Source organism: Camponotus vicinus, unplaced genomic scaffold, assembly GCF_025532165.1.
Source record: "Camponotus vicinus isolate PSW18456_S1 unplaced genomic scaffold, iyCamVici1.0 SCAF_8, whole genome shotgun sequence".
Taxonomy (NCBI): domain Eukaryota; kingdom Metazoa; phylum Arthropoda; class Insecta; order Hymenoptera; family Formicidae; genus Camponotus; species Camponotus vicinus.
This window is the reverse complement of record NW_028141980.1, coordinates 10,053,591-10,060,844: the sequence shown is the minus strand read 5'-3', so window position 1 is coordinate 10,060,844 and position 7,254 is coordinate 10,053,591. Positions and strand designations below refer to the sequence as shown.

The window sequence follows — 7,254 nt, the reverse complement described above, 5'->3', positions numbered from 1 at the left end:
AGGAAAATGAAGTTCACCAGCTCTTTTTCGCGCATAATTATCCTATCTCGTATCGAACCTGGACCCGCTAAGCACGATTTCAGGTGCTTCGCCCGGAACACGAAGTTTCCCGCAATGCAGGATATGGCTACACCAGGCTGGTAGACGGCAAAAGAAGAGGATACCCACATTTTTTAAATGCTAACATTTAGCAATTTAGAAAATGGGGAGGCAACCCCTTTTACCGAGCGAAAATCGTGCCTAGGGGAATCCACTCGACTCCTCGACAGGGTTAACACACGCAATGCGTGTGGCTGTAGACGAGCAAAGAGAAGGGACCCATTGACGACCATTCCGAGCAATCGATCGAGTTCTAACTAATTCGGGCCGAATCACTTGACGAAGCACGAAGCAAGAGTGTACGTTGCATAGCAACGTGTGCAAACTCGAAACATCCCAGTTAGTTGGCATCGGAAGTAGAGACTCGTGACAATAAGGAAATTGGGATTTTTATACGAAAAGTCCAACGCGGAAGCGCGAAAACGCGACGACGCGAGAATACTACAACGCGGAAATGCGGTAACGAAATGCCGCCGTCCGCGACATGTTGACGGCACCGACGATAGAGAGTCGATGACGCAATGTAACTCTTTTATTAAAACGACAATCTCATCTAAGAACGCCAAAAAGAACGTGGTGTTTTCGCAACCGTAATTTATTAATTTATTTATGAATATTTTCCGATACGAAATTCGTAAATATAACTGAAAAAACAAATTATTAAATTCATAATAATTAACTCGCGATCCTATAATATCGAAGGTGATCGTTAAATCTTGTGAAGCTAATATTTAATCGTTGACTTATCACATCGAATCTTCACACTCTTATTCGATAATTCTTTATATTTAATTAGCAATATTTAGAAATATTATCTGACGAGAGGGACAGCGATAAAATTCTTTTGCTAAAACGGTAATCTTTTATAAGGACGCGAAAAGAACGCGAAAAGAACCCAGAAAGAACGCGAAAAGAACCCGGAAAGAACGCGAAAAGAATGCGGAAAGAACACGGAAAGAACACGGTATTTTCGCAATCATAATTTAATAATTTATTTTAAGAATATTCAGCTCCGCGCGATATGGAATTCATAAATAGATAAATCTAACGGAAAGCATATCATTAAATTTATAATAATTGACTCGCGATTCTATAAGAAAGGCGTCCGTCGAATTTTATAACGCTTATATTTAATCATTAATTTAGCATCGAATTTTTACATTTTATATAAAAATTTTCCGAATTTATTAATGACTCTGATATGAAAATTTAAATAGTTACTCTTTTATGAATATTTAAAGAATATATACTATAAAAATAAATATGTTAATTTAATGAATTACTATTATATAATCATTATACGTATACTTTGGATGATTTTTCGTGTAATTTACATAAGAATCTATTTACGCAATTTACAATCTTCTTAAACATTCATAATTTTGCAATTTCTTTTAGTATTCCTGAAAATAATTTTAATAATTTAAATTAATAATTTAAATATTTTCATTTTTTTAGCATTTTTAAAAATAAATTCAATTTAATTTTTTAAACTGAAATAAAGCCAAATTACAAATTTTTCTATATTATATTAGACTGCTAACACGGCCATATCTCATATGATAAAATGTAAAACAAAGGCAACTATTTATAACTGGACAGAATTTATACCGGGTATCACAGAATTTAACATAACATAACTATCGCTCTCGAAAGATGCAATTGTAATTTATATGAGTATCGATTGTATATTTATTTTAATAATTGCTGGTTATTGCTTATATTTATTTAAATACTATATTTTAATATTTTGTAACTACTTATGTTCATTTTAATCACTATCTCGTAGAAGTTTATATTTATTTTAATAAATGCCGGCAAAAATTGACAGTACGACATAATATGTATATTAATCTAATCTGTATATGTATATCCTGCCCAAATGTAAATGGTTATCCTGGCTTCAGCTGTTAGCAGCCTGGTATAATATATAAAATTCTTATAATATAAAAGTCTTTGTGTAGATTACCAATAAAAATTGATTGATATTATAAAAATATATGTAATTAATAAATTTTTATAGTAATGCATAATTTATAATAAAATATAAAATTAACGTGTATAACATTTATCATATTACATTTATCACATTACAAGTTATTTCATTAATTAATCATTTGGCTTTACATTAAGTTTAAAAACAATATCTACAACAAATGTTGTAATGGATGAGCTAATAAGAAATTAGAGTAAGATAAGTGAATAAGATAAATGCGCGTTATAAGCGAATAAATTAGCATTAGATGTAATTGATACAATTTTTTGTGTGCTTTATTTTTAATAAATTAGGTAAAATCTATACAAAAATAATCTCTTCTCTATCTTTTTTCTTTATAATTAAAATACTGCAATATATTTTCGCAATGGATGCAATATATTTCGAACGAATTTATTAAAAGTTATTTAATTTAATCTATTCTAGCTCATCCATTTTAAGGCAACGGATTTATCTACAATCTCTATGAATCCGTTACTTTAAAATTAAATAAAAGTTTTTATTACTTACCGGAGCATTGACGTGCCACAGCAGAGTTGTCATTATCGAAGCTACGTTGTCTGTAACATACAAATATAAAATTCATTTATAACAAAGCTCAAAATACAATCAATATTTAAAGAAATTATTATTGTGCGGAATTTCATATCCGGTGTGTAAAATAATAAGCAGATATAAACACGTGGGAAGATTTTATAAATTTTAAAATTACTTTTTAAATAGAAATTTTTATATATGATTTTTATAAAAATCTTTCTCTCTAATTTTCTCTTTAATTCCTTTAAATTATAAGAACGAATTATTGTGCGTACGATTTATAACAATTGATATACAAATAATAAATATTCACCATCAGGTTGCTTCGCCGATGCAAGATGCCTCTCCCAGGCCTCCTCCTCCTCTCACAATAGTTTGTTGGTCTGTAACATACAAAGAAGATTCAAATTGTAGTCACGGTCAAAAAATTATTATTATATGCATTTAATTTTATATCCGACGCACATAAATAATAAGCAGATAAACAATTTTATAAATTTTGAAAAAAATTCTACTAATAAGTAATAATTTAATAATTCTATTAAAAGCTATTCGAATGTAGAAACTTTTAAATTACAGTTTTTATGTAAAAATTTCTCTCTTTTTCTCTTGTTTAAGTCATGTACATAAAAAATCAAATTACGAGATTAATTACTTAATTTAAATCGCGCGTACGCAATTAATAAATAATTATATATAAGCGATAATTTATTTACCATAGAGTTGCTTCACAGGTGCCTGATGCCTCTCCCAGGCCTCCTCCTCCTCTCATGTTGTTGACGCGCGATACTTTCAACGGCACTCCCGCACTCACGAGCGATATTTTTATATCGCTATTTTCGCTATTTTACGCGCGGTACTTAACGATATCCGCACTATTTCGATGCGATTAAAAATTTTATATTTGATCGCGCGATGTATATACTTAATATGTATACCTATACATTAGACGGTACTCCCGGTTTCGGTACGAGCGAAAATCCCATTTCACTTACGAGAATCAACTTCGAGTCACCGGTCGGGATTGCAACGATACAACGAGCAAGGACTAAGCCCAAACCGGAAAGAAGACGAAACGATTGACGGAAATAGAGGAAAATGAAGTTCACCAGCTCTTTTTCGCGCATAATTATCCTATCTCGTATCGAACCTGGACCCGCTAAGCACGATTTCAGGTGCTTCGCCCGGAACACGAAGTTTCCCGCAATGCAGGATATGGCTACACCAGGCTGGTAGACGGCAAAAGAAGAGGATACCCACATTTTTTAAATGCTAACATTCAGCAATTTAGAAAATGGGGAGGCAACCCCTTTTACCGAGCGAAAATCGTGCCTAGGGGAATCCACTCGACTCCTCGACAGGGTTAACACACGCAGTGCGTGTGGCTGTAGACGAGCAAAGAGAAGGGACCCATTGACGACCATTCCGAGCAATCGATCGAGTTCTAACTAATTCGGACCGAATCACTTGACGAAGCACGAAGCAAGAGTGTACGTTGCATAGCAACGTGTGCAAACTCGAAACATCCCAGTTAGTTGGCATCGGAAGTAGAGACTCGTGACAATAAGGAAATTGGAATTTTTATACGAAAAGTCCAACGCGGAAGCGCGAAAACGCGACGACGCGAGAATACTACACCGCGAAAACGCGGTAACGAAGCGCTTGCCGTCCGCGGCACGTTGACGGTATCGACGACGCGAAAGGGTACTTAGCTTCCCATTCAGGCACCTTAAGATTTATCATAAATAGAAAAATTTAAGATAAACTTCAAGGCACCATCCAAGTACTAAGCCCTCCCACCGCGACAAGGTGTACCCCATGGGAGGGTTATATTATATATAATTTTATATATAATATAATACATAATTTGAAATTTATTTTGTAATATAGTACATAAATTTAAATTCGCAAATATGAATGATAAATAAAAATATAAAGGATAAGAGAACATCTATTATACAAAGCAATGTTCAAAATAATTGATTTTAAACCTAATTATTGCGCGCAATTAATTTTTACATTTTTACTTTTAAATAGATATATCTTAATATTATAAATTGCGTAATTACAAAATAATTTATATTTCTTAGATATAAACTTTTAAAAATATGATAAATAAAAAAATTTCTATTTTTTTATATATGAAATATTTAAATAAATATATTAATTTGAAATGTTTTATAAAACATAAAAGTATCTGAAAATATTAATTAATAAAAAGTTTTATAAATGTTTTAATTATTTTAAAATAAAATGGAATATTTTTTATAAGTTTATGTATTATATATGTTATACAATTTAAAATCACTATTAAATCACAATCAAAGAAATAAAACGAAACGAGAAATATGTATATTTTGAATATATATATTATTGATAAATAATGTATATATTGTTGCGTCCGCGGAACGCGGTATATATCGAACGCGATATATATCGAACGCGCGCGACACAATCGGCAAAATACTTAGCATACGCTGACGCTCGTACACTCGTAAATAATAACGCGATTTAAGGTGCACAAGAATTTTAATAAATCGCGAGTAACATACAAGAATTCAGAATAATCGTAAAACGGATCACAAATAGACGCGCGTCCACACAATTTGACAGCTGGGCTTAGACTCTCTGACAGTCGTTGTTTATAACAATATCTTGACAACGCGCGCGAAAACGATCTTCTTCGAAAGAATTCAACGGGTAACGAATACATTCAGCGGGACGGGACGCGGGGACGCAACAATATAATAAATAATGAATGTGATAAATAATTTATATTAATGACTTACATCATATCTTATTGATCCATCCACTTCCAAAACCTCCTTTTTTCTTTTGCTTCCTTCGCTCTTTTCTCGTGGCACTTTAATCCTCGTTGCACTTACACTTATTCACGAAAAGTTCCTCGTTGCACTTGCAATTGTGTTTAGAGAAAGAATTTGATAATATATGAAACGTCTCACATCACTACTTCACTGCTCAAGAGCCACTGAGCGAATGATCGTAAGTCAAGAACATTACCGCGGTACTGTTTATATCGCCAGGGTCGACTATGTAAAGGAAGAATTTGATAATATATGAAACGTCACTACTTTATTGCTCAAGGTACTGTGCGAATGATAATAAAGCCGTGTAACGTATTAACAATAGCGTGATACTGTTTATCAAGGTCGAACACGATGTTATTGATAATTCTCTCGTGCCGAAATATTCTCTGTAATATAAAATATTCGTGCGCGGAATATTAAATTATAAAAGTATTTTAATTTAATGATTTAAATTAATTATTTTTTAGTAATTTATCATTTTACTTTGTATTCTCTCATAATTCAAATTATTTTTAGATTTTCAAGTAGAACAATAAAGTAACACGGATGAAATATATTTGTGACTCTAGGTATTGAAATAATAATTATTGTCCGTAAAGATCGCAACGATCGAAGCAATTATTTAACATTTTGGATTCCTATCATTTAATCGATTCTCGATTAAATTGTACATTGTTTAATTGATCTTAAGTCACCCTCGGACCAGACTTAAGATAATCTTAAATATAAGATTGGACTATGAATACCGGCCTAAGTCTCTTATCCCCTTTTATGTATATTTTGTTTCAATTTTTAATCACGGTAATGAATGATTGCGATTCGATAAAGATTTATAGTTGCGATACAGTTTCATGTCGTGAATTAATTTTTAATTAATTAATTTATATTAATATTTAAAGCAAATTATGTTTCGATACTAATCGTAATCGTGTTTAGTAAAAAAATTACAATACAATACGAAACGTTTCTCACCACTACCTTCTCGAGGTATTACTCGAGAGGTATTACTCGAGAGTCAAAGACAAAGCCGAAACATAGCGCGCTACTGTTTATATTTTATATTGCCAAAGTCGAACACCGTGTTATCAATAATTCGTTGCCAAAATATTTTATATATTATAAAATGTACATTAACGCGGAATATTAAATTAATGAAGTATTTTAATTTATTGATTAAACTTGATTATTTATTAAACAATTTATCCTTTCATTATGCTAATTATTTGCATCTATAATTCGATTGATTTACTTCGTGTTCTCTCACAATCCAAATTACATTTAGATTGTCAAGTAGAACGATAAAGTAACACGGATGAAATATATTTGTGATTCTAAATATTATAATCATAATTATTGTCCGTAAAAATCGCAACGATCGAAGTAATTATTTAATATTTTGGATTTCTATCATTTAATCGATTTTCGATTAAATTGTATATTGTTTAATAACAAGGATTGAGAAAATTAAAACATTGGTCGAAATATAGTTAATTCTAATATTAAAGCTTTAACATAGCGCGCTACTGTTTATTTTTTGTATTGCCAAAGTCGAACACCGTGTTATCGATAATTCGTTGCCGAAATATTTTATATATTATAAAATATACGCTAACGCGGAATATTGAATTATAGAAGTATTTTCATTAATTAATTAAAATTGATTATTTATTAAATAACTTATCACGGAACCTTTCGTTATGCTAATTATTTGAATTTATTCGATTATTTTATTTTTAAAGTCAAATTCTATAATATTTAGTTTTGCATTTTAGAAGACTGACTTAGAGCGAGTTA

The 7,254-nt window shown here is 31.2% G+C and overlaps 1 long non-coding RNA gene across 1 annotated transcript; it reads left to right on the top strand.

The window, feature by feature from the left end:
* Window positions 1–433: 433 nt before the first annotated feature.
* LOC145975999 (uncharacterized) lies at window positions 434–3,106 on the top strand. Its single transcript, XR_014440152.1, has 3 exons — window positions 434–622; window positions 970–1,063; window positions 2,952–3,106. It is a non-coding gene; the product is annotated as an uncharacterized LOC145975999 (long non-coding RNA).
* The last annotated feature ends 4,148 nt before the right edge of the window (window positions 3,107–7,254 follow it).